Source organism: Neomonachus schauinslandi, chromosome 15, assembly GCF_002201575.2.
Source record: "Neomonachus schauinslandi chromosome 15, ASM220157v2, whole genome shotgun sequence".
Classification (NCBI taxonomy): domain Eukaryota; kingdom Metazoa; phylum Chordata; class Mammalia; order Carnivora; family Phocidae; genus Neomonachus; species Neomonachus schauinslandi.
In genome coordinates this window covers 16,641,529-16,669,036 of record NC_058417.1, presented here as the reverse complement: position 1 = coordinate 16,669,036, position 27,508 = coordinate 16,641,529, and the positions used below count along the sequence as shown (strand labels likewise).

At 36.0% G+C, this 27,508-nt stretch overlaps 1 pseudogene; it reads right to left on the bottom strand.

Annotated features, from left to right (window-relative positions):
• The window catches only part of LOC110593177, a 114,984-nt pseudogene that overhangs the window by 63,594 nt on the left and 23,882 nt on the right, over positions 1–27,508 (bottom strand).

The window sequence follows — 27,508 nt, the reverse complement described above, 5'->3', positions numbered from 1 at the left end:
TTCAAATTCATCAAATTGTATATATTAACTATGTGCAGTTTTTTGTTTATCAATTGTATCTCAATAAAGCTCTTAAATAAATGACAAACTTCTCACTACTACTGGCTGAAACTTAATCATATATAACTACTCTGTGGCTATCCTAGTTGACTGCTACTTTGATTTTTCAAAGCTCAAACTATGTTTCAATCCACTGAATACCCTCAGAGATTTAGAGTTTTAGAGTGCAAATAAATGAAAGTAAAGCTCAGACTATTCCTGGTAACTGCCTTCTCCTGGTTTATTTCCTTCTTACTTTTTTCCTACCCTGATCCTTTGCCTACTTTGGTTTTCCTTCTTATAACCAAATCTCATCTTCCATTATCCCTCCCTCTTCCTCTTTTAGAAAATAAATAGAAACCAAATATTTAAAACCACTTTTTAAATCCTGCAAATGCAAAAATCTTTTTATTTCTTACTCCCTTGCATTTTGGAGGGGGGAAAAATAAGAACAAGATTTATATAAGATTTATTTTAGTGGGGGGGAGAGAATCTCTTTATTTCTTACTCCCTTGCATTTTGGAGGGGGAAAAAATAAGAACAAGATAAATAAGATTTATTTTAGTGGGGGGGGGGAGAATCTCAAGCAGACTCCCCGCTGAGTGTGGAGCCTAACACGCGATTTCATGACCCTGAGATCATGACCTGAGCCCAAATCAAGAGTTGGACCCTTAGCCAACTGAGACACCCAAGCACCCTGGGAAAAAACATTTACTTTCCATTTGTGTTTTTTAAAAATCAGGTTACAAAATACTTGAAGACTTCTAAAAGTCATTATCAGAAAAGGCATAATAAAAAAAATAAAATATCTGAAGGAATTAATGTAGAAATCAAAACTGCATGCAATTCTCCCAAATTCTCATATCACAACAGATGATAACATAGGTAATATTAAGCATATTAAAAGTGGCTTGTCACTACCACAGTGTATACAATTAATCCAAATTACACAGTTAAGATTTTAAAGTTTTCATTCCTGTAAATATTTCAGCATGTTTACATGAGCTCTTTTAAAATAGCTTCTAAAAAGGAGGTCCTGTAATGACTTGCACTCCTAAAGTTATTTTAAGATTTTATTGCATACTTATTAATTGCAATTTAATTCATTAAGATACAAGGTATCAATTTAAGTGTGCTGGTAGCATTGAAAATAATTGGTTCATGGAACAAGTATTTACTTGCAAACAACATATTTAGTTCCAAATTAAATTCTAATACTAAAGGAAGACAAAGGATATTTCAAGTTCTTTCCTCTACTTTCTGGGGTACTTGGTAATTCCAGTTCCTGAATTGTTGCTGGGTTCTGCAGCATGAACTGTCTTGCTTATTAACTATAAAGGACTTATTCCAAGAATGAATGAATATTTAGGAATTCTATTAATATAACTTAGCACATTAGGTCAAATGAGAAAAGCCATAAGATTATCTAAAGAGATGTTAAAAAGGATTTGATAAAATTAACGTTTTTAGTAAACTAGGATTAAAAGATGCTTCCCTTATTTACTCCTTAGGTGGGCTTTTACATATATATATATATATATATATAGTATTCGAGTTGGTAGGCCCTTACCTCAACTTGACCTTGCCTGAATTTCATATTGAACAAAACCCTCCAGTATTTCTTCTAGCATGAGGCTCCCACTTTATAATGCAGATACCAATTCTCTTTTCTTTTCCTTCTTTCCCTCCTTCCTCCCTTCTTAAAAGTCCCTTTGGCCATTTCAGTAGGAATTTTGAAGAGGATAAAGTCAAACTCATATTTTTGCATTAGAAGTGCCAAATCCAAATCTTAACTAAATTGAGTTCATATCCTGGTTCTGCCAGCTACTAGCCATGTGATGTTGAACATTACTTAATCTCCCTGAGCTCATCCATAAATACAGGCACAACAATAGCATCTATCTAATAGGGTCACTGGAAAGATTACATGAGAGATAATATAGGAAAAGCACTTGGCATGACTTAGCTACTGATGTTACTCTGCTGCTGCTGTTGTTGTTAATAATACGATAGTAATAATAATCTCCCTACTAGATGTAAAAGGCTTATAAATTTGCATTAAATTCTCTTTCAAAGAAACTTTTGCTATCTAGGGAAATTTTGCTTCTATAAAATTGTAAGTGTTTCACTTCTAAGAGACAACTTTGTATTCCCTATATAACTCTGAAGTATTGAGCTCACAGTGAGTCATTCGTTACTATTTATTGTACCCTTACTATGTATTAAGCAATTTTCTGGGTGCTGAATTAGCTACAGTAAAACTCTAAACAAAAAGGGAAAGATAACTGAACAGGTTCCATAACTGTTTTTGTGTTTTATGGATACAAAAACCACAAAAATAAGGATATGGCTCTGTGGAAATATGCTCCTTTGGCTAAGTATTGTTTGGAGAAAAACAGGGGCTAAGATTGTTGGTAAGGAAAACACATCCATATATAACAAGAAGTCTCAATCCAGAACAGCTTTTAAGCAACAATTATAGTAATAAAATGTTGCAATCTTTATATGGAATGTATGATGCAAGGACTCATGTACTAAGAAGGATGTTTTGAAGAGTGTTAAAATCTAACTTGTGCAGTTACCTAACAATCTGCAAGCAGAAGTCTTAAGAAATAATCCCGCAAGAGTCAAAACCTGTTGCTACTGTTAAGTGTCTTTTATTCTATTCTTGTTATAGTTTATGTGATTTTTAAGAAGCAGAAAACACTATTACATTTCTTTTATCTTTTATTTTTTCATTTATATTTCCTCCCTCAACTTTTTTGGGGGGTTCTAAGTGAACACAATGCAGTTGTTCTTAAACAAACAAACAAACAAACAAAACACTAGAGATTTTGAAAATATACTAATAGACACCAAACCATAAAATATGTGTGTACCTTAAAGCCTGGTGAACACTTTGGGACTGAGAGCTTTTAACCCTTTAAAGGCCAAGGCAACTCATAGGTCTTATTTATCCTGACACTTACGTGCAGCTGGACTGACAAAGCGATTTCACAGTCTAATGATGACCTAAGTGAGATAACCCTCTCTGCAGTCCCCACCCCAATTACACATTTAAAAACCTTTTTCCTCCCTCCCTTCCCCCCTTCTTCCCTCCTTCCATTACATCCCTATGACTTACTTATTTTTATAACTGGAAGTTTGTGCCTTTTGACTCTCTTTACCCATTTTGCCCACGCTTTCCTCCACCTCTGGGCAGCCACCAATCTGTTCTGTGTGTCTATGAGCTTGGTAAAAACCATGGTTTCAATATATAATATATGCATGTGGCAAACAAAACTCAGAAGGTGTCAAGGAATATTTAAGTTTTCCTCCCATCCCTGCCCTCCCACCTCCTAATTCTCCACAACTCCATTCCCAGAAGTAATCACTATGTGAGTTTCTTGGGTATCTTTTCAGAGATACTGTATGTATATACAAGGATATATACATATCCTTTCTCTCAAGATATACAATGAAAGCACACTACACCTATTTTTCTGTCATTGCCTTTTAAACCTATCTTTGTTTCACTATTTTAAAATAATATAACACAAAATTTACCACCTTAACCATTTTCAAGTATAGAGTTCATTAGTATTAAGTATATTCACATTGTTGTTCAACCAATCTCCAGAACTTTTTCATTTTGCAAAACTAAAACTCCATGTCCATTAAAAAACTCATTTCCCCCCATAGCCCCTGGCAAACCCTACTCTATTTTTATGAATTTGATTGCTCTAAATACTTCATATAAGTGATATTATGCAGTATTTGTCTTTTTGTGACTGGCTTATTTCACTTAGCATGTCTTCAAGGTTTATACATATTATAGTATATGTCAGAATTATTTCCCTTTTAAGGCTGAATAATATTCCATTGTATATATACACACCACATTTTGTTTATTCATTGGTCAGTAGATATTTATTTCAGTATTTTTGGTCACTGTTATTCCACTGTATAGATGTTCCACAATTCAGTTAATCAGTCTCCTGTTAGTAGACTCAGATTACTTGTAATTGTATTCATATTTTAACTTGCTGTAACAAAATACCTTAAAATTGACGACTTAACATAAATTTATTATCTTTATAGTCAAGAGGTCAGAAGTCCTAAAATCAAAGTGGTGGCAGATCCACGTTCCTTCTGGAGGATCTAGAGGAGTTTTACAGCTCCCTCTCCCCCACTAATCCCTAGGACTTCATAATGTGACTGTATTTTGAGATATGGTCTTTAGAGAGGTGATTAAATTAAAATAAGGTTTATTAGGGTAGGTCCTAATACCTAATACAGTATGACTGGTGTCCTTATAAGAGGAGGAGACCAGGATACAGACACAAGAGAGGAAAGACCATGTGAAGACAGAGTTTAAGACAGACATCTACCAGCCAAGGAGAGAGATCTCAGGAAAAAAAAATCAACCCTGCCAACAACTTAAATTCTGACTTCTAGCTTCCAGAACTATGGGAAAATTAATTTCTGTGGTTTAAGCCACTAGTCTATGGTACTTGTTTTGGCAGCCCTGACGAACTAATATAAGGAGAATCTGTTTCCCTGCCTTTTCCAGCAACTAGAGACCACCTGCATTCCTTGGCTTGTGGCTCCCTTCCTCCATCTTTAAAGTCAGGGAAGATGGGTTGAGTCTTTCTCATATTTTATCAGTCCAACCTCTTCTCTGTCTCCCTCTTCCACTTTCAAAGGCCCTGGTAATTACATTGCCACCCATTCCAACAATCCAGAATAATCTGCCTATTTTAAAGTCATCTAATTGGAAACCTTAATTCCATCTGCAATCTTAATTCCCCCCTTACCATGTAACATAATATATTTCCAGGTTCATAGCTGATTAAATGAGGACTCTCTGGGGGCATGACTCTGTCTACCACAGAATCTTCTTTTCTATAAGTTTTACTGGGGAAAACAATTGTTCTATAGATCCCAATATTCATACCAGTATAGTGGGAAGCACAAACACTACAAGCTATATACTTTGCACAGGAAGAGGATCCTAAAAAATTGGTAGCAGCAACAGCAGAATGTTTGAAATTGCTTTTTCTGGACGACGATTTAAATTTGATTCAACCACAGTATCTCACACAGGCCTTTTTGGAATCAATGGTACAGATCTGCAAGATAATTGGCTAGTATTAAGGATATAACCTATGGCCATTGAAGGACAGCAATAATTAGACTGAGTGACCTAGAAAGTTTAAATCAGGATGAATTGGTGGTTCCTTCTTCTCAGCATCCACAGTTTCTTGTACATATATTTTCTAACCCTTATCTCACTCTATCACAATTATTTCTATATATATTGTTTCCCTCCCTCTAGACTGTTTCTCAACTTGTATCTCCAGGGCCTGGCACACACTAAGCATTCAATAAATGTTCAGTGAATGAGTGACTTACTACTAGTTGGTGCAATTCTTCCTTGTTGTCAATAACAATCACACAAACTGAAGATGAGTTATAATCTTTGTGTGTAGCTACAGTTAAGAGACCAATAGTCTTCTCCAAACACATGATGTCTGTCCTTTAATTAGTCATAGTAGCAACAGCTCCTACTGAAGAGCCAACTGTTACATGAGACACTGCCTCCCTTAGGCTCCAAGTCAGCATGGAGGCTTTAAGCCAAAAGGGCATCTTCATTTCTCAGAGCTACTTAGAAAGTTGGCTTGTCAGTGGCTGACGAAGTCCAGGTATTCATACCTTGATACTCCCTAACCTTTTTTTTTTTTAAAGATTTTATTTATTTATTTGACAGAGAGAGACACAGCGAGAGAGGGAACACAAGCAGGGGGAGTGGGAGAGGGAGAAGCAGGGTCCCTGCAGAGCAGGGAGCCCGATGTGGGGCTCGATCCCAGGACCCCGGGATCATGACCTGAGCCGAAGGCAGACGCTTAACGACTGAGCCACCCAGGCGCCCACTCCCTAACTTTGACTTGCAATTTAGCCCATCTCACCTGCAGAGGTATTGTTGCTTTTCACTCTTTTCATGTACCATGTAGCTATTTTATAGTAAGCATCACAAGCATGTTTCCCCCCTCACTACTCCCTTCAGAAGGAATAGGATTTCTCAATGTAAATCTTACCCATCCTTCAAAGATCACTCAAATCCCAGAATTTCAGGAAGCTTCAAAATGATAACTTCAGCCTCACTCATCTCCCTCTCCTCTGAGCCTTCATGGCCTTGGCAGAGTTGGCAAACTGTAGCCTGTTTTCATATGGCCAGCAAACTAAGGATGGTTTTCACATTTTTAAAAGGTTGTTTTTTGTTTTTTTTTTTAAAGCAAGGAAGAAAATGCAACAGAGACCATTTGTGGCCAGCAAAACCTAAAATATTTACTATCAGGCTTTTAACAGAAAAAGGTTGTCAACCCCTGCCCTAGAGCACACAATTCTGCCCAATGAGAAATTGCCTAGAATTGTCTCTAATCTTTAAGGATCATAGTCTTAGCTCCCTTTGGTAGACTTTCCCTGTTGTCTACCAAGAGTCATCTCTCAACTCTCTCTCCTACCTACTAGTCCCACCACTGAAGCTGAGAAGCCATATACCTGCCTTTTTAGCCTTCCTGCAGGCCAGCACACAGTCATATACCCTCATCCTGGTTAACAGGACCTAAGCGCAAATCTGCTCGATGGAAAGATTTTCCACCCTGATAAAGGAGAATTGAGAAAAACCCTGCCCTTCCTCTGCCTTTGGCCATAGTGGTGCAAAGATACGAGGTCTATAGCTGTGACAGCCATTTTGTGACCTTGAAAGGAGAGGCTCAAAAATAAAAGGCAACATGCCAAGGATGGCAGAGCAGGAAAGATGAAAAGAATCCAGAACCTTGATAACTGCATTGAGCCACTGCCTTACCTCTGGGCTTTTTACGTTTAAAGGGTCACAGTTCACCCCATTTTTAATACAGTAGTTTGGTACTTTCAATGGAAAGGATCCTAACTCTCTAAGCAGATTTTATATAGTTGGAGAACAGGGTCCGTATCTTGTCTATATTTCTATAGCATCCACAGGGCTGCAAATGTTGGGATCTGATTATTTTATAAGTAATGACTTTGGATAAAACTTATCACCCGTGGAGTTTGAAAAGATTCTTGAGTGTACAAAGCAACAGAGGAGGCCAGCTTCTATGAAAATAACCAACGGACAACTACGATAATCAGAGCGTTTCACATACGTTATCTCATTTAATACTAAAACAACCTAGTGAAGTCACACACTCCAAAATCATTCATTAATTGCACGTGGCAGAACAAGGACTTTAACTGAGACCTCCTAGATACCAACATCCCTATTCTTTCACCTCCCCTCCTCTTCTAAGTCTTTCATCCCAAGTAACAGTGATAAGATTTAGAAGTCCCCCCTCCACCATTTTATTGAGATATAATTGATATATAACAGTATATTAAAGTATACAACATAATGACTTGATATAAGAGTATTTGTAGATTTAGAGGTTTTACTTTTTAATTCTTTGAATGTTCACTTAGGATAGTATCTCAGAGCCTATACAAATGCTACATTACTTTTAATAGCAAATTCACACCCTCACACAGAGATCATTTGAATATTTTTTTTTAAAAGCCCACCAAACCCTGTCATCTCCTTGAGGTTTGGGCTTTGTTTTTTTCTTTTCCTTCTCTTTTTTTGATATAACCATCTGTCCTACAAGGCATGTTTCTGAAATAGGAGAAAAATCCCTAAGCAGTGATTCTTAAAGTGTGGTCCCCACACCACCAGCAACAGCATCATCTGGGAACTTACTAGAAATGCAAATACTAAGGCTCCACCCTGGATCTACCAAATCAGAAAATGGGGGGGGGGGCCATAAATGTGTTTTTAACAAGCTCCGCAGGTGATTCTGATAAACATTGAGGTTTGAGATACACTGGTCTAAAGTATTTGCATCTATAGATAACACTTAAATCACTGCTTTAGAACCAGAATGGTGTGATCACATCAGTCCTAGACTAGCTCTCTGTAGCAAAACCAACAAAAGGAAAGTGGTGAATTGCCAGTGAGATATAAAAGGAGTCATTCACATATACAGATTATTCAATTTACATAAAGAGGCATTATCTTTTAATGAATGCCTACATAGGTAACTAAAGTACCAAAGTGGATTCTGAAAAGTAATCATCCACAGAAGAACAAATTAATAAACAAGAAATAAGCAAGTTCATAAACACATGAAAGAAGCCAGTGGTAGGTGTTCAACCCTCACTGAAACCTCACAAAAAGAAAGAATAAAATAGCAGCAGCAACTCAGAACTTCCAGATCTGGAATCTCGAAATACAAAAGAAAACTTTGGGATTTCTGTCTCTAGTTGCTAATTAAGTGGCTCAAAACGGACATGTAATCCATACAGAAATTATCTGTTTGTCTCATTTTAAGCAAACCAAATAATAATTATTTTCCATTTGGGGTTAGGCTTCTGCTATTAACAAGTTGGCTGCTTATTTCCCTCCTGTTCTGTGTAGGGGTTAAAAAAAACCAAAAACCTGTTCTGTCAACTTCATGAGCTGACAGCAGGCTAGCAAAACAAAGAGATACAGAAAGTTTAATGTTTGTTGAAAGCATACAATTCTTGTTGACCCCCATTTATTTGGTAAATCATCTTATGTATTATCTTTATGGTCATTAAAACCTTAGACTTCTAATTCTTTATTTCCCTCCTCAGACTAATGTATAAGAGCTATCTGTGGTTTACACATAGCCACCAATCAATCACCCCCAACCCCTGCCACACAAACACCTTTAAAAAATTTTTTTTGTGTAGCTTGGTTTGGAACCTTGCCTATGAAGTGAACTGGGTTTAGATACTAATGCGTATACCATGTAATATGACCACTCTGTGCTTCTGTAGAGTGTGCAAAGAAGTGAAGCTCTGTTACTCCTTTGGGGAATGCAGGTTTGAAGAGCAAAGAGAAGGCTATTTAGAGAAACTGGAGGAATTCAGAAAACAAGAATCTGAAGACAAGATGACACTGAGTAAGAAAGAAGAGAAAAGCCTCCCTTGGACAACTGTCTGGGTATGTGTGCCAGGAAAGAAAGACAAGTGCAGAAAGATTGCTGTTACTGAGATAGAGTCCTGAGACATTACCAAGTCAGGTTTCAGATGATTGTGAAAAGAACAGTTTTTACTTAGAACCAAAGATTAGTCCTATTTCTCAGTGAGATTCCTTCCTTAATAAGTAAGAGAACTGAAAGACTGAGCTCTACTACCAGAGGAGGAATCCAGGTTGATTAGCAAGGAGGGCTAGAGACACTTAAAATTAAGGGCTAACAAGCTGAACTGGGATTTTTTACTTGTAATTAATTTCCTATTTTGACCACAAGATCTCTTCATACTGCAGAAAGGTCATTTTTGCTTTCTAATTAATTGCCTGGAGTATGATGAGAGAAGCTGCCCAGAAGGAGCTGAAAGGTTATAAACGTGGGGAATAATCTTTCCAGAAAATTCACTCCCTATTCTCTGGAGAAATAGTTATACCAACCATTAAAACTATCTGAGGGGAACATCACCTGAACACCTCTCTGAAGCTCTCCTTCCCTGATTCCACTCTCAACATGTACTAAAAATCACAGTCAGTTTTGGGTCCGGTAGAGGTAGGGCTTACTTCTCAAAATCCTTTAATTCATAAAACTGTTAAAGGTAAGAAAAACCCAATTATAGAATCTGCCCAAGTCTGTCTTCTTTTCCGCAGTCACCCACAATTCAGGGGCTGACATGATGGTGAGATTGCTAAACTCCTCCGGGAAACTCTCATGCTGGTAGGAGACAAGGTGATTACATAAAACTCAGTTTCCACCAGAGAATTTTGAGAAGGTTCCCTATCAAATATTGGTCATGGGCCAATGGTGTTCCCAACTGACAAGAGCAAGGATACTAGAGACCCAAAAGAGGAGAGCATTAAGGAGGATGCAGAATCACAGAACTTGCAAGGGAAGAGCCACTCTGCTCAGGCCAGGATCAGCAGAGACCCTTGTGAACAAGATCCTCTGATGACTGCCACAGAAAGGAGTTCCTCTGAAAAAAAATTTGCAGAATATGATAAATTGCTTTTGACAGTGGCTTTTTCTCTAGAACAGAGACAAAATGCAGGAAGGTCCTCTGCAGAAATCAAAATCCATGTCAGCCTCTTCATAAACCCAGGCCAAGTAGAAATCAGAGCTCTTTTCATGAGCAGCAGGGCTAGATACTAAAGCACAGGAGTTTATGGTTGTGACTGTTCTGATCCTAGAGAAAAACCTGGAGTTTACGCATGGATTTCTTGCATGGGACATCAGTCACACAAGGAAAAATTCCAGGCCCAGGCAATGCCCCTGAGGAAACAGTGACAAGTGTCATGTCCTACAGACAGTCAGATTCTGAGAGGCAGAGCTGTCTGAGCCTGGGCAGAACTGTCAGAAACTGGATGTTCTAGCAGAAAACCCCGCCTATGAGGATAATTTCTCTGAAAGAAAATGTTCATTCCATATGGGGAAAAAATCTCAGATCTTTCTCATGTTAATATATCCTCTGAAGCGGATGGTCTCTGTTTCTCATAACCAAGAAAATTCTTTCCAAATATACTAATTTCTTCTAACTGAAAAGCCGCTGACTTGGGAGTTGTCCTAGCTCATTCTGTTATTCTCACTATTCCCGCTGTCTAGATGGAGAACAAATATTGGCACGAGAACAACATTGGTATTCTTCGTTGGTAATTAAGCCATGTGCATCTCAGAAAATTATCATTTAAAATACAATAATGTAGGGTGCCTGGGTGGCTCAGCTGGTTAGGCATCCAACTCTTGATTTTGGCTCAGGTCATGATCTCAGGGTCATGAGGTCAAGCCCTGCATGGGGCTTGCACTGGGCATAGAGCCTGCTTGGGATTCTCTCTCTTCCTCTCCCTGTGCCCCCCCCCATCACTGCATGAAAAAAAAAAACCCAAAAAACAAAAAACAAAATGATAATTTACTCTCATCCCTTTGCTACAACAAGATAATTCCATAAGGAAGGGGACCAACCATCAGGAAATGCAATGGAACCCTACACCCTCCAGACACTTTAAATTTGGAAACCACTGTCTGTCAGTTCAGATCACTGTCATTGGCTCATGTGGATTTGTCAAAGGAAGGTGGTTAGAAAGATTCAAAGTAAAAATCACCCTACTGTAATAGTACTTCCACTGGGAGTTAGAAAACAAAACCTCCATTACCGAAACCCCAACTTTTAGACCCAAATTGAGTAGAAATCAGACTACACAGTGCCACAGAATAAAACTTCCTCTGATTAAAAGTGTCTAGTTTCCAATTTCTGAAGCAATGTCCTTTCTTCTCTAATCCTCAACTAACTGCAAACTAAGATGAACGGGTAGACCCCTCTCATGTTTGAAGCTCTGAATTGTCTGCTTGAAGGATAAGAAACAGTTTCATATTTTGACAAAAAGATCACTTGTGGTTAGAACTCATACAAGTCCCCTCTCCAAGGACTGCTCATAATTTACACCTAGTAAGTAATACCATTAAGTATGCCCAGTTTCCTCAATTCCAAATAATCAAACGAAGATACTTTCTAATCTTCTTACTGAAATAGTTTCTCAGGTTTCTGTGCATGTTTTAGCATTAGTGTTTGACAAATTTCCTTAGCTAGTTACTTCCTACTTACTCCTAAATCTATAATAGGCCTGGTAATTTTGAGAATAAATAAAGAAGCATTGTCCTTTCCGGCACTATAGAATCTTACAAAAAAAGTTAGCACTTTCTTTGAAATTTTGAAAGTTTTGGTGTGTTTGGGAGGAATGTGTAGTTATATTCCCTGTCCTACTTGGCCAATGGACAGCTGGGAATCTCAAAAAGCAGACACCATATTCATGTGCTCCCAGCAAGACCCTTGGCAACAAACCACAGTGTTTCAAAGTCCCCTAAATGCCGTAATCAACCAGCATCTACTCATTTCTTCAAACTGCAGGCTGAGACCCATGAACAGCTTGTGAAATCAATTTAGTTGTTTGCAGCAACATAGCTTTTTTTTTTTTTAAAGTGAATAGAAAAGAGAGTACACTGCATAAAGAGGAAGAACTATTTCATGAAACTTGTTTTAGATATGTATGTGTGTGCACCTAAATAAGCACCAATACAAGCATAACGCCTATCCAAGCATAACAGAGCACCTATCCAAGCATAACAAGTCATCATGTAAAACATATTTCTTACATGTGGACCTCCATCACAAGAACTTGAAACCTACTCCTCTAGACCACAAATTTCAAGAGGAAAAAGATCAAGTGTATCTAATCCACTCATTACTGTATATCCAGCAATTACACACAGTGCCTGGCACTTAGAATAGGCACTCAAGAAATACCTGTTGGCTGACTATTCAATATGCATTCTTATATTATTAATACTGTGGTCCATAAATAAAAATTTGAATTGAATCCAAGTAATTAGAAAATATCTTTTAGGAAGGCACTAAAAAATAACATTTGATTAGTAAATTTAATTTACTTCCTCTTTCACTTGCCCTCTAATTGATGTGCTAAACAATTGGTAAATCCCAGCAGGAAGTAAGAGAAGGCAAGACCTTGGGAAATAAGAGAAGGCAAGAACTTGGGAAACAACAAACTAAATGATCACCCCCAGGAGATATTAGATCAACACAGGCCTATGATCTTATTATATATGTACATATGCTGACATAATATGCACAGACCTGTACAGTGGGAAAAGCACTTAATTTGGAATCAGAAATATAGTGACACAAAACACAAAGGCTAACTGGCCTTTGATGAATTATTTCAACCTCACTGAGCCTAGTTTCCTCACCTGGGAAGACCAGTTGTGACAACTATAAATGGTTACTAAAAAAATTAGTGTAACTTGTAGAATACAATTCTACAAAATTACAAATCTTTGTGGCAATGGGTTAGGCAAAGATTTCTTAATGGCACAAAAAGCATGAACCAAAAAGAAAAAAAAATTGTAAGATAGATTTCAAAAAAATTAAAAACTTGCTCTTTGAGAGACACACTTAAGAATATAAAAAGTAGGGGCACCTGGGTGGCTCAGTCGGTTAAGCATCTGCCTTCAGCTGGGATCATGATCTCAGGGTCCTGGGATCGAGACCCATGTCGGGCTCCCTGCTTCTCCTTCTCCCTCTGTGCTCTCTCTCTCTCTTTCTCTCTCTCTCTCACTCGCTCTCACTCTCTCTCAAATAAGTAAATAAAATCTTGACAAAGAAAAGAATACAAAAAGTAGCTACAGACTGGGAGAAATATTTGTGAAATATGTCTGACAAAGCATTTGTATACAGAATATGTAAAGAATTCTTACAACTAAATAAGAAGAATAAAAAATAGACAAAAGATTTGAACAGACCCTTCACCAAGAAAAGATACAGACAGCAAATAAGCACATGAAAAGACGCAGCCAGGTATACCATTTATCGAAGGAAAAATAAATAAAGCACAGATCATTATATAACATTAAAAGATGAAAAGAATCCTTTCTGAATTTTTGCCCAGATTGTAAACTACTAATTTAGTCAACTCTTTGAGGGCAAGGACAATGTCTTCATAGAATAGGAACTTGATAAATGTTTAAACCTGGTGCATTGTGAATGAGTTTAAAATCATGATGCTATTTAAAATGCCAAACATTAATGTTTTAAAAAGTGCAGAGCAGTATTTAGGGCGGTAGCAAGTTGAATAAACGAACTCCTTAGAATTCTGTAATTGCCTTGAACTATCAATGGCAATAAAGAAATAATTTAAAATGCAGAATTAAAGTTACTGCCCATCACTGAAAAGTAATCATTACTGAAAATAATCATTTAGCATTTTCATTGCCATTTTTACTTACGTAAAGAAAAATATTTTAAGGTCATCTCTGGTCAGCTAACTATATGATCTCTATTTCTTTTCAGGTTTGGTTTTTAAGAGTGAACCCTTGGGTCACATCCAAGCTTTATGTTTACTTAAAACTATACTTTCCCTTTGGCCCAGCAACTATGTTTCTAGAAATTTACTGTAATTATGTGAAATGACCTTTTTCTTATTTATTGCAGCATTTATTCTAATAACAAAAGCTTAGACACTGGTTAATTAATCATGGCACATCTATGCAATGAAATCCTATCTAGGAAGAATAAAAACAAGGGAGGTTTTTATGTATTAATATGGAATATTTCTAAGTTAGACTAAGTGGAAAAAAGCAAAACTATTATGTATAATGTGGTACCATTAGTGTAAAAGAGGGGAAAGGCACACACACAACACACACACACACACTGCTTATCTATGCATAGAGTATGTCTGGAAAGAGTCACAGAAAACTAACAGCATTAGTTAATTAGTTGTATGTGAAAAGGAGAATCGGATGGCTGGGAAACAGAAGGAGGAAGACTTTTTCACTGTGTGCCCTTTACAACTTTTTGAATTTTGAATCTTATGAATGTACAATCTAGTTTAAGAAATTAAAATTTAAAAAACTTAAAAATCAAATAATAACAATGAAAGAATTTACTTAGCCTTTCAGCATAAGTAAACCCCAGAAAAAAAAAAGATTTGATTAAATGCCGACACATCTGAGTGAGGATTCTGACATATGTCACAGAGGCACCCATCTGGGCCTGTGTGAGCTCCTTTAAATGACATGGAATAGTGACATCATAACCCCAAAATCTGTATGTGCCATCGTTCAGACACTGATTTAGCAAATTCCTACTGGAATTACCATTGTCCATTTGATAAAAATAATAGTTATCCCTGAAAGTTTCTCTTCATTACCTGTAACTTTTATCTCAACACAAAATGAAGAACTAGGCTTTCTTATAATACATATAATATAAATGAAGTCTGGGCATCCCCAAAGGTCAAATCAGAATCTTCCATGGGTAAACCCTAATTACATACACGCGTCTAAACATGACAACAAAATAGAGGGCCAACTAAAGCAGTATCAAGACTTTCTGAAGTTGTGAGATTCCCTTCAGCATTTCTAAAACTTCTCACATGAGAAAGAAGGGAAGCAAAATATGGAATTTTAGGAATGAAATTCTGGCTAACAGGGTTATAGGGCATCTGAGAAGTCACGGGATAGGTCTGACTTTTCTCAGAGGGGAGCTGCCTTTTTTTTTTTTTAAATATTCCCAACATCTGCTATTAAAATTAGTTCTGCACAAATGTTTGCAGATGCAGAGCCGCTGGCAGTCTTGCCTGCATTTTGCCCATTGGTGGATCATAAGCAAGTCACTGAAGTAGGGCTAGTGAGTTTTCCATTTGTGTTCCAGTGTTTTCAGAGAACTGGCAAATTTATGTATTGGAATACTGGATTCAGAATGTTAATGTTCTACTGAACACTGATATTCTAGCTGAATTGAAAGTTTACATCTATTCTCTCAAGATAGTAAGATTTGAAAATATACTCTCTTGCAGCCATTTGTAAGAAAATTTTTTTCACGCCAGTGTGGAATAAAGATATACTATTCTATTTACACTAGTGCATTCTGATTCATTTGATTTTTAAAAAAGAAATCAGAAAATAAACATGTCCTACTCCATTAGTTAAAAAAATGCAAAATAGAAAAGGATACAATTTTCATCCTTCAGACTGGCAAAGATAAGAGGCTATAAATGTTTCCAAAACTATTAAAGAAAAGAAAAAGAGGAACTTGCACACCAATGGCTGGGAGTGTAAAATGGTAAAATTTTTCTGAAAAGTAATAGGACATTGTATCCAAAACCTTGAAAATGCTCATTATCCTGAACTCAGTAAATTCCAGAATTCATTGTAAAGAGACAATCAGAGATGTATATAAAGATTTATGTACAAACTAGTCCCTACAGAATTATATATAATGAAACCCAAATGTCTAACAGGTAAATAGCTAAATTATAGCACACTAAAATGAGTATCTTAGTAAAACACAGGGAGAGTCCTATTGCAGCCAAATCCTTTAATAAGTCTAAATCATTTTTTTAAAACAGAAAAACAGTGATGGAAAGCAATGGTCTATTAGATACACTTGCTTTTGATTTTTAAAGTACGGAAGGATAAAATTATTTCTTTTTAATTATGTGAATGTTGGTTTTAGACTAATTTCAGCTCTGATTCTCGAACACTGAGAGTTACATCTTTAAGTTTGTTTTAACATCTCACAATTAGAATTGGTGACTATTAGTACCCACACAGTACAACATTAGCACAAAGTCTTGGCTCCCATCCAATAAACAATACAATAGCAACAATAAAAATCAGTGTGTATGCCTACGCCTAGATCCTACATGGAAAAATAAAGGCCAAATCTCCTTCCCACCCCAAAACACTTAATGATATTTACATAAGGTTAGGTGGGTACAGGAACAACTAAAGAAGGGGGGGTGGGCTAGTGTTCTCTAGTGATATGGAGCACAGGCGGGCTTCCAGTGGCATGTGAAAATTCTTGGTGGCCTAAAAGGTATTTTTTTTGGCATAGTAAAGTGCAAGTAATAAGTCTCTCAAATACTTCATGTTTGAAAGAAGAATTTAAATAATTTTGGTGAGTTTCAGAGCTACAGGGTCAAAAAAAAAAAACAAGCAAGCAAGCCAACATGTAAGCAAAACAAAATATCCATACTTAATAACGGGTTACCTAAAAAAACCAAAACAAACAAACAAAAAAAAACCCAAGAGACATGAAATTGAGTAGGATGGCTTTTAACATGATTTTTTAAATAAACCGTTTAAAATGTATAACAGGCTCAAAAACCTCTGAAGAAACATGTGGAACAAATACATAGAGATAAGAAATATATTTAAAGAAAGAAAGAAGAACCAAGGTCACATATCCAGAAGAAAAGTTGGGCTTTTTCATCATTACCTACCAAAAACATCAGCTTCTACTGTTAATATAAGACATGTGACTTGAATAGAGCAAATTTTAAATAGTTGGAAAGTCCAATTCAAGGGAAGGTTCTTCCTACCCCATCCCCTTTATGTTCTGGTTTTATAAGAGGTTACTGACAAGAACACAAATGGACTGATTTATAAACAAGCTTCTAGGAAAAGTTCTCCAGAGATTTCATATTTGGCCCAGTTTCTTCCACTTTCCACATCTATACTCCCTCTAAAGAGAAATGTTCAAAATAATGGCTGCTTTCCAGAAAAGTTTATGAGTGTACCTAAGAAAGATATTTAATTAAAAGGAATTTTTCAGATTAACACTTTTAACTAAAAAAAAAAAAATCATTGGGTTTGTTTTATTTATTGGCTTTATGAGTTGTGAAAAGAGAACAAAGAGATGGAGAATTCTCATTGTCAGATAACATGTAAGTGGGCCAGAAAATGAAGTTAACTAGAATGTTGCAGCCTCTCAAAAGATAAAGGAATTGGTCTTGAGCTTTCTTTTCTTTCTCTAAAACTCTCCCCCGCCAAGTGATCTCATTAGTCACAGGACTTTAAATATCAGCTGTTCACTGATGATTCCCAAATGTATATTCCTAGCTCCAAACCTCTCCTCTAAGGTCCAGACTCATATATTCAATTATTTGTCATCTCTGCTGGGGATCTCACCGTCATCTGTAGACTCCCCAATCCAACACCCACTCCCTCCCCCAAATCTGCCCTGGCCTAGAATTCCTTATCTTAGATAATGGTGCAAACATACACCTCAGCTGCTATAATCAGAAAGTTGGAGGGGCGCCTGGGTGGTGCAGTCAGTTAAAGCACTCTTGGTTTCAGCTCAGGCCTGATCTCAGGGTGGTGAGATCAGGCCCCATGTCTGGCTCCAAGCTTAGTGCAGAGTCCACTTGAGCTTTTCTCTCCCTCTGCCCCTCCCACTCTTGCGCGCTCTCTCTCTCTCAAATAAATAAATATATCTTAAAAAGAAAGAAAGTTGGGAGTCATGTTTGACATATTCCTTTGCCTCAATCTCTATCCAACCTATCAGGAAGCTCTACAGGTTCTATCTCAAATCTATCCACTTCTTGTCTCACCCGCCATGGCCTCCCTACTGACAGCCTGTTTCTACCCTATCTCTTACAATCTGTTCTCTCTACAGGAACCAAAGCCATCTTTTGAAAGCAGAAATATGGTCCCACCCTGTTGAAAACCTTTCAGTGGTTTCTCTGTATCTCTCGGGAAAAATAAAATAAAATCCAACTTCTAAGTTCTATAAAGCCTCACATAATCTGACCCTGGTGTACTTTTCTAATTTCCTCATTCTGCCCGGCTGTATGTTGATCCAGCCATACTGGCCTTCCTGATTCTCAAACATGTCAAACTTCCTCTACCTCAGAACCTTTGAACATGCCATTCTCTTTGTTTAGACCACTCTCTTCCTTGTTTTCCTGTGGCTGGCTCCTACTCATTCTTCAACCTCACTAAGTTTGACTTCTTCAGGGAAGTCTTTCCTAAGCTCCAATCTAAGCACTACTTCTTATTTGTTTCAGTCATAGAATTACCAGTTTGTAATTATAAATTTGTGTACATGCTTAATTTTATCTTCACTACTATGTAGAGTAAGCTTCATGAGAGAAGGAACTATGTCTGCTTTATTCACCAATACATATTTATTGCCCTAGCACAGTTTGTGACATATAGTAGATGCTCAATACACATTTTTAGAACAAACAAGTAAAGATTTTTAAAAAGCAACTGGAAAAATATATGGAAACAAGGAGCAGATCAAAAAAATCAGGGCTGCAATACATCATACTACCTTACTCAGCATTCAAATTTCTTCCAGATTTTCTACTATAGTAGATACTACATATTAAATGAATTACTAATCATAAGTATCAGAGAAGGCATATGCAAAAAAAGATGAGATAAAATCTAGCCATACACTACTAAGTATATTGCATGATTATAACTAGTATCTACTATGATTGTAACTAGTAAACAAATTAAAGGTGAGGATACTCATGATCTCAGTGATCTGAGCTACATAAATTATGATTAGGCAAAAAAATAAGCTCAAAGCAGCAAGTGAACAGTTGAAAAAGTTTGACTGGCTGATTTTCTGATGTCAATCATAGGAAATCTTAAGTATAGCATTTGGTGTTATTTTGCATAATTATACAAATTGTACAAAGTGGTGGCTAAATTACATGAATGTCCACTAAACTTCATGTCTACACATTTTATTTTTAAAAATGTGTGGAGTATCTGTTGTTGTTTTTTTTTTTTTCAGGAGTATCAGTTTTAAAATTCCAAGGTGAAAAAGTCTAAGAAATAAAATATGATGACTATGCTTTCCAAACAAAAAAAAAATCAGAATGTACATTGATGAATATTTAAAACTAAGAGTATTAAAAATTCATAATTATTATCATTTCCATATTACAAATAAGGGTACAGGATTCATGTAATTTACCCAAGATAAGTATAAGAGAATCAATATTCAAAATAGGTTTTTCTGAGAAGTGCATGCTGTTCCCACTTTGTTACAATGCTTTCCACTGTTCATTTATGTCAATATTAATCAAGTACTATGTGCTATTGTGATTAAATGGATATTAGAAAGGAAATTATAACTTGTCCTTAAAGCTAACAAATACTTCCAGAATTAAACTAAACCTAATGAGACAGAGAGAAAGAGGGAGAAGGAGAGAGAGAGAGACACTACTTGAAACAAAGAGGATCAACTGTGTCATTTTCTTTGTTAGATCTGCTCCAACAGCATGTGACATTCATTTGAGACCTCTGGCCCATCAGAAAGTTATCAAAACAAGATGCATTGTTTCCAAGTCCCAACCAAGGACCATGAAAATAAAGCTGGTGAAAGCAATGCATAAATATAATGTTGGATATTCTAAATTTTGACACCTAAAGATGTTAGAGAATAGAATGTTAGAAAAATGAAGACTGTTTTCAAAAACTTAATGTTACAAAATAATTGTTCTTCAGCATCCAATAAAAAAAATACAAATCAAGTACAAAGCCACAATTAATATACTTATGCACATGTTGCTAGGATAAAAAGCCCACTAGTCATTCAACCATCCATCCATCCATCCATCTGTCCAATATCCACCTGACTAGCCGGCCATCACATACCTCTGAGTGCCTGTTTAAAAGGACACTCTGCTGCACAGTATATAAGGATGAATCGAATGTGGATTTCACTATTATGTAGCCTTCAGTTTAGTACTAGAAGGAAAAAATAATTAGAAGGTACAAAGCAGAGGTTACTTTCTGCTTAAGGATTACGGAGGGCTTTGTGAAGGAGAGGTGTTTGAACCAGGCCTGGACACACAAAAAAATATGTATGGAAATGTGAGGAGAGTGCACTCGTCCATTCTGTCTGGGTAGAGGCAGCAGGCTGAATACTGTAGAGGGGCTAAACGGAATCCAGGCTTCATCCTGGAATCCATTATTCTGCTATTAACTTAGCCCACTTAATTCATAAATGCTGAGATACTTTCCCACTTGTAACCATAAAATGGAGCTAGTATCACCTTCCTTCTTGACTGGGATTTTGTGAGAAGTAATTAGTATGTACAAAGGAGTAATATTCTCAGAGGAAGTTTCTTTTCCTGGATTTTAAAAGGCAGAAAATAATTTTACACATTACATTTTCTTTCCTAGTTTCTCCTTAATAAGTCTTGCATGAGCCAAAGTTACTCTAGCCAATCTAATGAATAAAACTAAGATAATTCCACAAAGTATCACACCTTTGCCTCCTCCAATCTATGTCCTAACCTTACTAAGCTAGTGACAGAGGTAAGACACAGCAACTGCCTGGGAGGTGAAATAGTGACATAGAAAATACACTCAGGTGAATTAGTTTGCTGCCACCAGACTATAAGCTTCTTTTTTTTTTTTTTTCTTTCCCCCAGACTATAAGCTTCTTAACATAAAAGAAAGTAATTCTCAGAAACTGGAAGGGTCATTACAGATGGATTTAGTTCAACTTACACAGATGATGGAACTGAAGTTGAGAGAGTTCTAATGATCTGCTCAAGACTGCCCATCCAGTTAATGGCAAACCTAGGACTTTCATTTCTGGGTCCAGCATTCTTTCTTTTACACGAGAGGATCTCAGAAAGAATCCTGCCTGCAGAACTGTTCAGCATAGCCTTCACAGTATTTTCTTTATTAATCTGAATTTTAAAAATTTATATTTATTTATAGACTACAAGTGAGAGGGGGGAGGGGCAGATGAAGAGAGAGAGAGAATCTTAAGCGGGCTCCACAACCGAGCACGGAGCTTGACGTGGGCCTCATCTCATGACCCTTGACATCATGACCTGAGCCAAAATAAAGAGTGCAACGCCCAACCAACTGAGCCACCCAGGTGGCCCGAAACACTCTTTTTAGTTTAAGACTAGAAACTAGAATTTAATAATACACTGCCAAAATGTACACATATGTGAAGTGCTAAAGATTTTCCAAACCTTAGTTACATAAAATAAGTTTATTATCAATCAGCAACTGAAGAACAGGATGGTTTTTAAATGAAAAAGAGAAATAAAATCTTTATATTAAATGGAATTAGGAAATCGTAAACCATCTACAGCTCTTATTTTCCCAGTATCTTTGTTAATAACAAAATAATTATGAAAAGTACACCAGGGAGATGAAATTAGAACTTGAAATTCCCTAAAAACTGAAAAAGGAACTCAAACTTTTAAAGGCTTCAATAAGAAAAAACATTAAATATCTCCACTTAGAAACAGATTACATAATTGGTTTCTTAAGATGTATAGGATGAACTCTGGTTATAGAACTCAATAGCTGGGGGCTTCCAGGACATACAGAGCTTAATACATAGCTAGCTTTGCCTGTCACCTGAATGGCTATACAACGGCAATTTTCTTAACTTTTCCTAAAATGTGAATATAATTTTTAATTTTTGGAAAATGATGTTTGGAGCGTACTCACTGCCACTACTGGTAGAAATGTAAACAATACAACCTTCCTAAAAGCAATTTGGCCCACTTGCCAGAATCCTTTAAAAAGTTCACTGCCTTTTTTCCAGTAAATCCATTTTGATATGCCATGTTTCTTTCTCCTACTATCATTACCATCAAAATGAATATAACAAATTTGAAATAATCAAGGATTTATCAACTGGCCTTAAGAGTCTAAAGAATGAACAAGACTGGACCTTTTTTTTTCATTATATACGCAACGTATCTGAGTACATGTAGATTTATCCTATTCTTCTTAAGCACTGCATAGTGTTCCAGAGTTTACTTAAGCATTCCCCTATTAATGGATATTTAGGTTTTTTGGTTTTGTTTTGTGTTGTTTTGCTATTACCAGCAACATTACAACAATCATTCTTGTGGCAGATGCTTGTGTTACATGTAAGGAAGTTTTTCTAGAGTAGATACCAAGAAAGGGGACTGCTGAGTCATGAGGTACAGGTATTTTAAATTTCAACAGATACTGTCAAATTGTCCTCCAAAGTACCTGTACCAATTTATATGTCCACAAACAGTTTACGAAATGTCTTTCCCTATTTCCTCATCATACTAGATGTTTTCACATTATTTTTCCTAACCCAATGAGTGAAAATTTTATTTTAAAATTTCTCTAATTATTAATGAAGTTGAATGGATTTTTATTGGTTATTTTTATTCCTTCTATGAATTTATTTTTCCTATAATGTATTTTTAAATTACTTGTAGGAATTCTTTATATATCATGAATACAAAGCATCTGCTATATATATTCAAATACCTCTCAATTACTGCTTTTTTCTAATGTAATTGTGCTTTTATTATGTTAAAATTTACATTTTGATATAGTCAAATTTATTGATTTTTTTTAGGGTTTCTGTGTTTTGTGACTTAATAACTTTCCTTTCTCAACATCATAAACATACTTTCCTCTATCTTTCTTCTAATAACTTTATATACTTAGGGATTTATTTTTGAGACTGGGGTAATGTGGGGCTCTACTTTTTTACCTTTTAAAAAGCTTATTACCAACTCCAGTTGTAGTTTTTCCTATCCCCACTGATTTGAAACATCATTTCTATCCAAATATATGCATAGATCTCTATCTGTTCCATTAATCTATACTGCTTTAGTAATGGTTTATAATACATTTTGATATCTGCTAGGGTACATCTTCTCTCACTCTCTTATTTAAAAGTATTTTGCTATTCTTGAGCATTTTCTCTTCCACATGAAATTTAGAATCAGCTTATGAAGTTCCAAGAGAAAGCCTACTGGGATACTGACTGGGACTGCACTGGATATAAATGAGGGGCAGCTGGCTGGCCCAGTAGGTAGAGCATGCAACTCTTGATCTCAGGGTCATGAGTTCAAGCCCCATGATAGGCACACGGCATACTTTTTTTTAAAAAAATTAATAAATAAAATTACATTTTAAAAAAGATATAAATTAATTTGGTTAGAAACAGCATCTTTGCAATATTAAGTCTTCTCTTTAAGGAACATGCACAAACCTCTACTTTGGTTCTCTTTTATATCCTTCAATAGGTTTTATATAGGTCTTACAGATTTTTTGTCAATGCTGCCCATGCACAATAGGCAAGAGTGGTAGTTACTATTATTATTAAGGATTTATTGGCTACAGTATACTGAAAAATAACCAAGGAAGCATATTCTAGAAGCCAATGTCAGTTTCCCAGGCCAAAACTAATCTGGATCGTAAATTATCCTTCATCCCAAATTTCTTTTCCTATTCCTACCACTGTACCAAACGTTCTGTTTTTAAGAATTATTTTAAAACCAAGTTTTAAAAACTCTAATTTTAGTCACTAATGTACTAACTCATTAGAGAATATATTTAGGCCTTTAACAATCTTTGGCCAGATCCTTAATAAAACACTAAGAGCATCTAAAAATACATTTCTAAGACATAGTATGTAATTCACACTTCCTGTGCAGGGAAGGGGTTTCTACTCCATGGATCCAGAGGTCAATTAACAGAATTATCTCTCATCCTATTCTGCATGGCTGCCTATAATTACCATAAAATCCAAGGAATAAAACCCAATTATAGTACTCCTTCAACTTCTACTCCATGGGTCGAAGACACTTTACCAAGAGTATACAGTATCTCTGAATGCTAAAACTGAACAGGACCTTAGGGAATCATTCACTTCTATGTCTCAGATGAGAAAACTAGGGCCAGATAGATGAAGAGACTGGCCAGGGCCACAGAGTTATATGGTAGCAAAACCAAATGAATGGTTCTCCTATCAGGCCAATGTATTTCTTCTAAATCATGCAATTTGTGTTACTTTGAGGCTACCTGTTTTACTCGATAATATCAAGTATTTCAGTAACAACTTAATACCCAGGATCAGTAATTAATTAATATTATAAAATTAAGCTATAACCATAAAATACATTTACTAATGTAAAAAAGTCTTGGAACACGAATGGAGACTTTTGTACATTTGGGATATTATCATTAGGGAATTGTTTAATGAGGATTAATGGAGAATAAGTTTGAGCTTTAGTAGAAAAAGAAACAAATACAAGGCATTTCAGGTGTATTTTCTAGATCCTCTTTCCTAGGTCCACCAAAAATGATATGGAATTCAAGACAAGAAAGATAAGGGAGGCCAATCTTTTGGCATGAGCTTTTAAGGCTCTGAAGTCAGAATGCTTGGATTCCCACCCTGTTCTACCCCTTATGGGTGCCTCAATTTCCTCATTTGTAAAATATGGGTGATAACAGTACCTATCCTCAGAAGGTTGTTGTAAGGACAACATACCTATAAAGAGCTCAGTGCCTGGCAAAGGGTAAGCGGTCAGTAAATGTTCTTTGTTCTTTTTTCTTTCTCTTTGGAGAGAAGAAACTTTCTGGCCATTATAGCACAGGGAATAAGACCTATTTTTAAGTGGTCGTCTATAACCCCCAGTGCTCATCCCATCACGTGCCCTCTTTAATGCCCATCACCCAGTTAGCCCATCACCCTACCTACCTCTGCAACTGATGAATTATTGAACACTACATCTGAAACTAATGATCTACTATATGTTGGCTAATGGAATTTAAATTAAAAAAATAATAATAAAATAAATGGTCATCTATACTGGAGGTTAGGGGATTCTATTACTAAATAGTAATTTTAGGAAAAAAAGAAGTATTTTCAGCTTTATGATTTAATGTGAAGAAAACATTTCCTTCCTTATCTTTCATAAAAATTAGGATAATCTTACAAAATCATAATAGCTTTATAGGCTAGTATATGTGAAGTTAATGAAGGAAACTGTGATAGATTGCACTTGACTCCACCACAGAAACTGATAGATACCAGCAAGAAAAAGCCTACCTCCATGAAGCTTGAGAGTGGGAAGTCTTCATGGTCCCATAGAATGATTAGGAAGGGCTTTGGAGAGAATCAGACATTAGTGTATTCCTTTCCCTCTAAAATCCAAGAAACAAGAGTTGGAGCTTTATATATGAGATTCAGTTCCATGGCAGAGACAACTTGGAAATTAGGCAACTCTCTGGGGTAAGATCTATATGAATGCAAAATAAAAATCTAGTAATTTTTACAAACCAAATATTTTGATGGTTTATATTTCTGTAGTCTTAGCAACAATCTTAAGCACATAAATAGTAGAAAAAGTCACTATAAAGAAAGAAAATTGAAATAATTCATGTATATTCTTTCATAGGTAACTTTCATCCTTCTAACTTAAAAGAATGAAAAACATTTTTTATATAAAATGAGTCTAGTTTTTTAAAAGAACAAACATATGGTGCTGAGACAAAAGGATAGCCACATGCAAATGAATGAAGTTGGATCCTTAGCTCACACCATATACAAAAAGTAATTCAAAATAGATCAAAGGACTAAATGTAAGAGAAAAACTCTTAGAAAAAACATAGGAGTAAACCCTCATGACACGGGGTTTGGTGAAGGATTCTTAGAAACGACATTAAAAGCATGAGCAACAGAAGAAAAAACAGAGAAATTACACATCATCAAAATTAAAAATTTTTGTGCTTCAAAGGATACCCTAAAGGAAGTGAAAAGGCAACCCAGAAAATGGGAGGAAATATTTGCAAATCATATATCTGACAAGGGATCTGTGTCTAGAATATATAAAGAACTCTTACAACTCAAAAATGAAAAGACAAATAACCCAAACTTAAAATACTGAATAGACATTTCTCCAAAGAAGATATACAAATGGTCAAGAAGCACATGAAAAGATGTTCAATATCATTAGCCATCAGAAAAATGCAAACCAAACCCACTATGAGATAACACTTCATACTCAAAAAGATGGCTAGCATTAAAAGAGTCAGATAACAAGTGCTAATGTGGACATGGAGTAATCAGAACCCTTTACACTTAAGTTCCTTTACAGGGAATCTTACAAGATGGTGCAACTGCTTTGGGAAACTGTCAGGTCCTCAATTAAACAGAGCTACCTAGCAATTCCACTCCTTAAGTAAATACCTAAGAGAAATGAAAATATATCTCCAAAATATAAATGTTTATAGCAGCATTATTCATAATTGTTGAAAGGTGGAAACAACCTAAATGTCCATCAGTGGAAGAAAGGATGAATAAAAATGTGTTATATCCATACAATGAAATATTATTCTGCTATAAAAAGGAATAAAGTACTGACACATGCTACAATATGGATGAACCTTGAAAATATTATGCTAAGTGAAAGAAGCCAGTCACAGAAACCAACATAGTATGTGATTCCACACATTTAAAGTCCAGAATAGGGAAATCTATAGAGACAAAAAGTAGATTAGCAGTTGCTTAGGGTTGGGGGGAGGGGAAGGAGAGGGTGGTGACAACTAAAGGGTATGCGATTTCTTTCTGAGGTGTTGAAATTGTTCAAAAATTGACTGTGGTGATAGGTGTACATATCTATGAATATGCCAAAAACCACTGAATACTTTAAATGTGTTAACTGTAGAGTATGAATTGTATTTCAACACAGCTGTTTAAAAATGGTAAGTTTTAACAAAACTTTAAAAGATCATCCTATGAAAAATACCTGGACAAGTACTCATCTGATTCAGGTTCTAACCGTGTCAGGTTCTAACCGTGGATACTTCTGCCACATTCAATGGAAGAACCAGGCTGGGTCAGACTTAATCATAGGATGGATCCCCTATACTAGCAGTTTTCATACATTAGTGCCTACCAGAATCACCCAAAAGCTGTTTAACAACACACAGTCCTAAAACCCATTAAGACAAACACTTCCCTGCACTATGCTGTCTACATGAAACCCACCAGATCTAATCTACATTTCTACATAAATTCTAAAATGTCAAACAGGTACCCTAGCTATAGGTAAAAAAAAATAGCCTCCAAACTTACGACTTGTGAAAAGCACTCCAAAGGTTAACTACAGATTTTCTAGACTTCTCATTTGAATGAAAGGGATGTCCAGCTGTAGACAAAAGAACTATAAGTAGCCGTAAAAGCACAGAACAGGACTGCATTGTTATATAGTGACCCACTTAAATCAAAAGGCTTCCGTATAGACCACAAATACCGGGTAGTATTAACTGAAAAATATTTACTCTTGCACATTTTA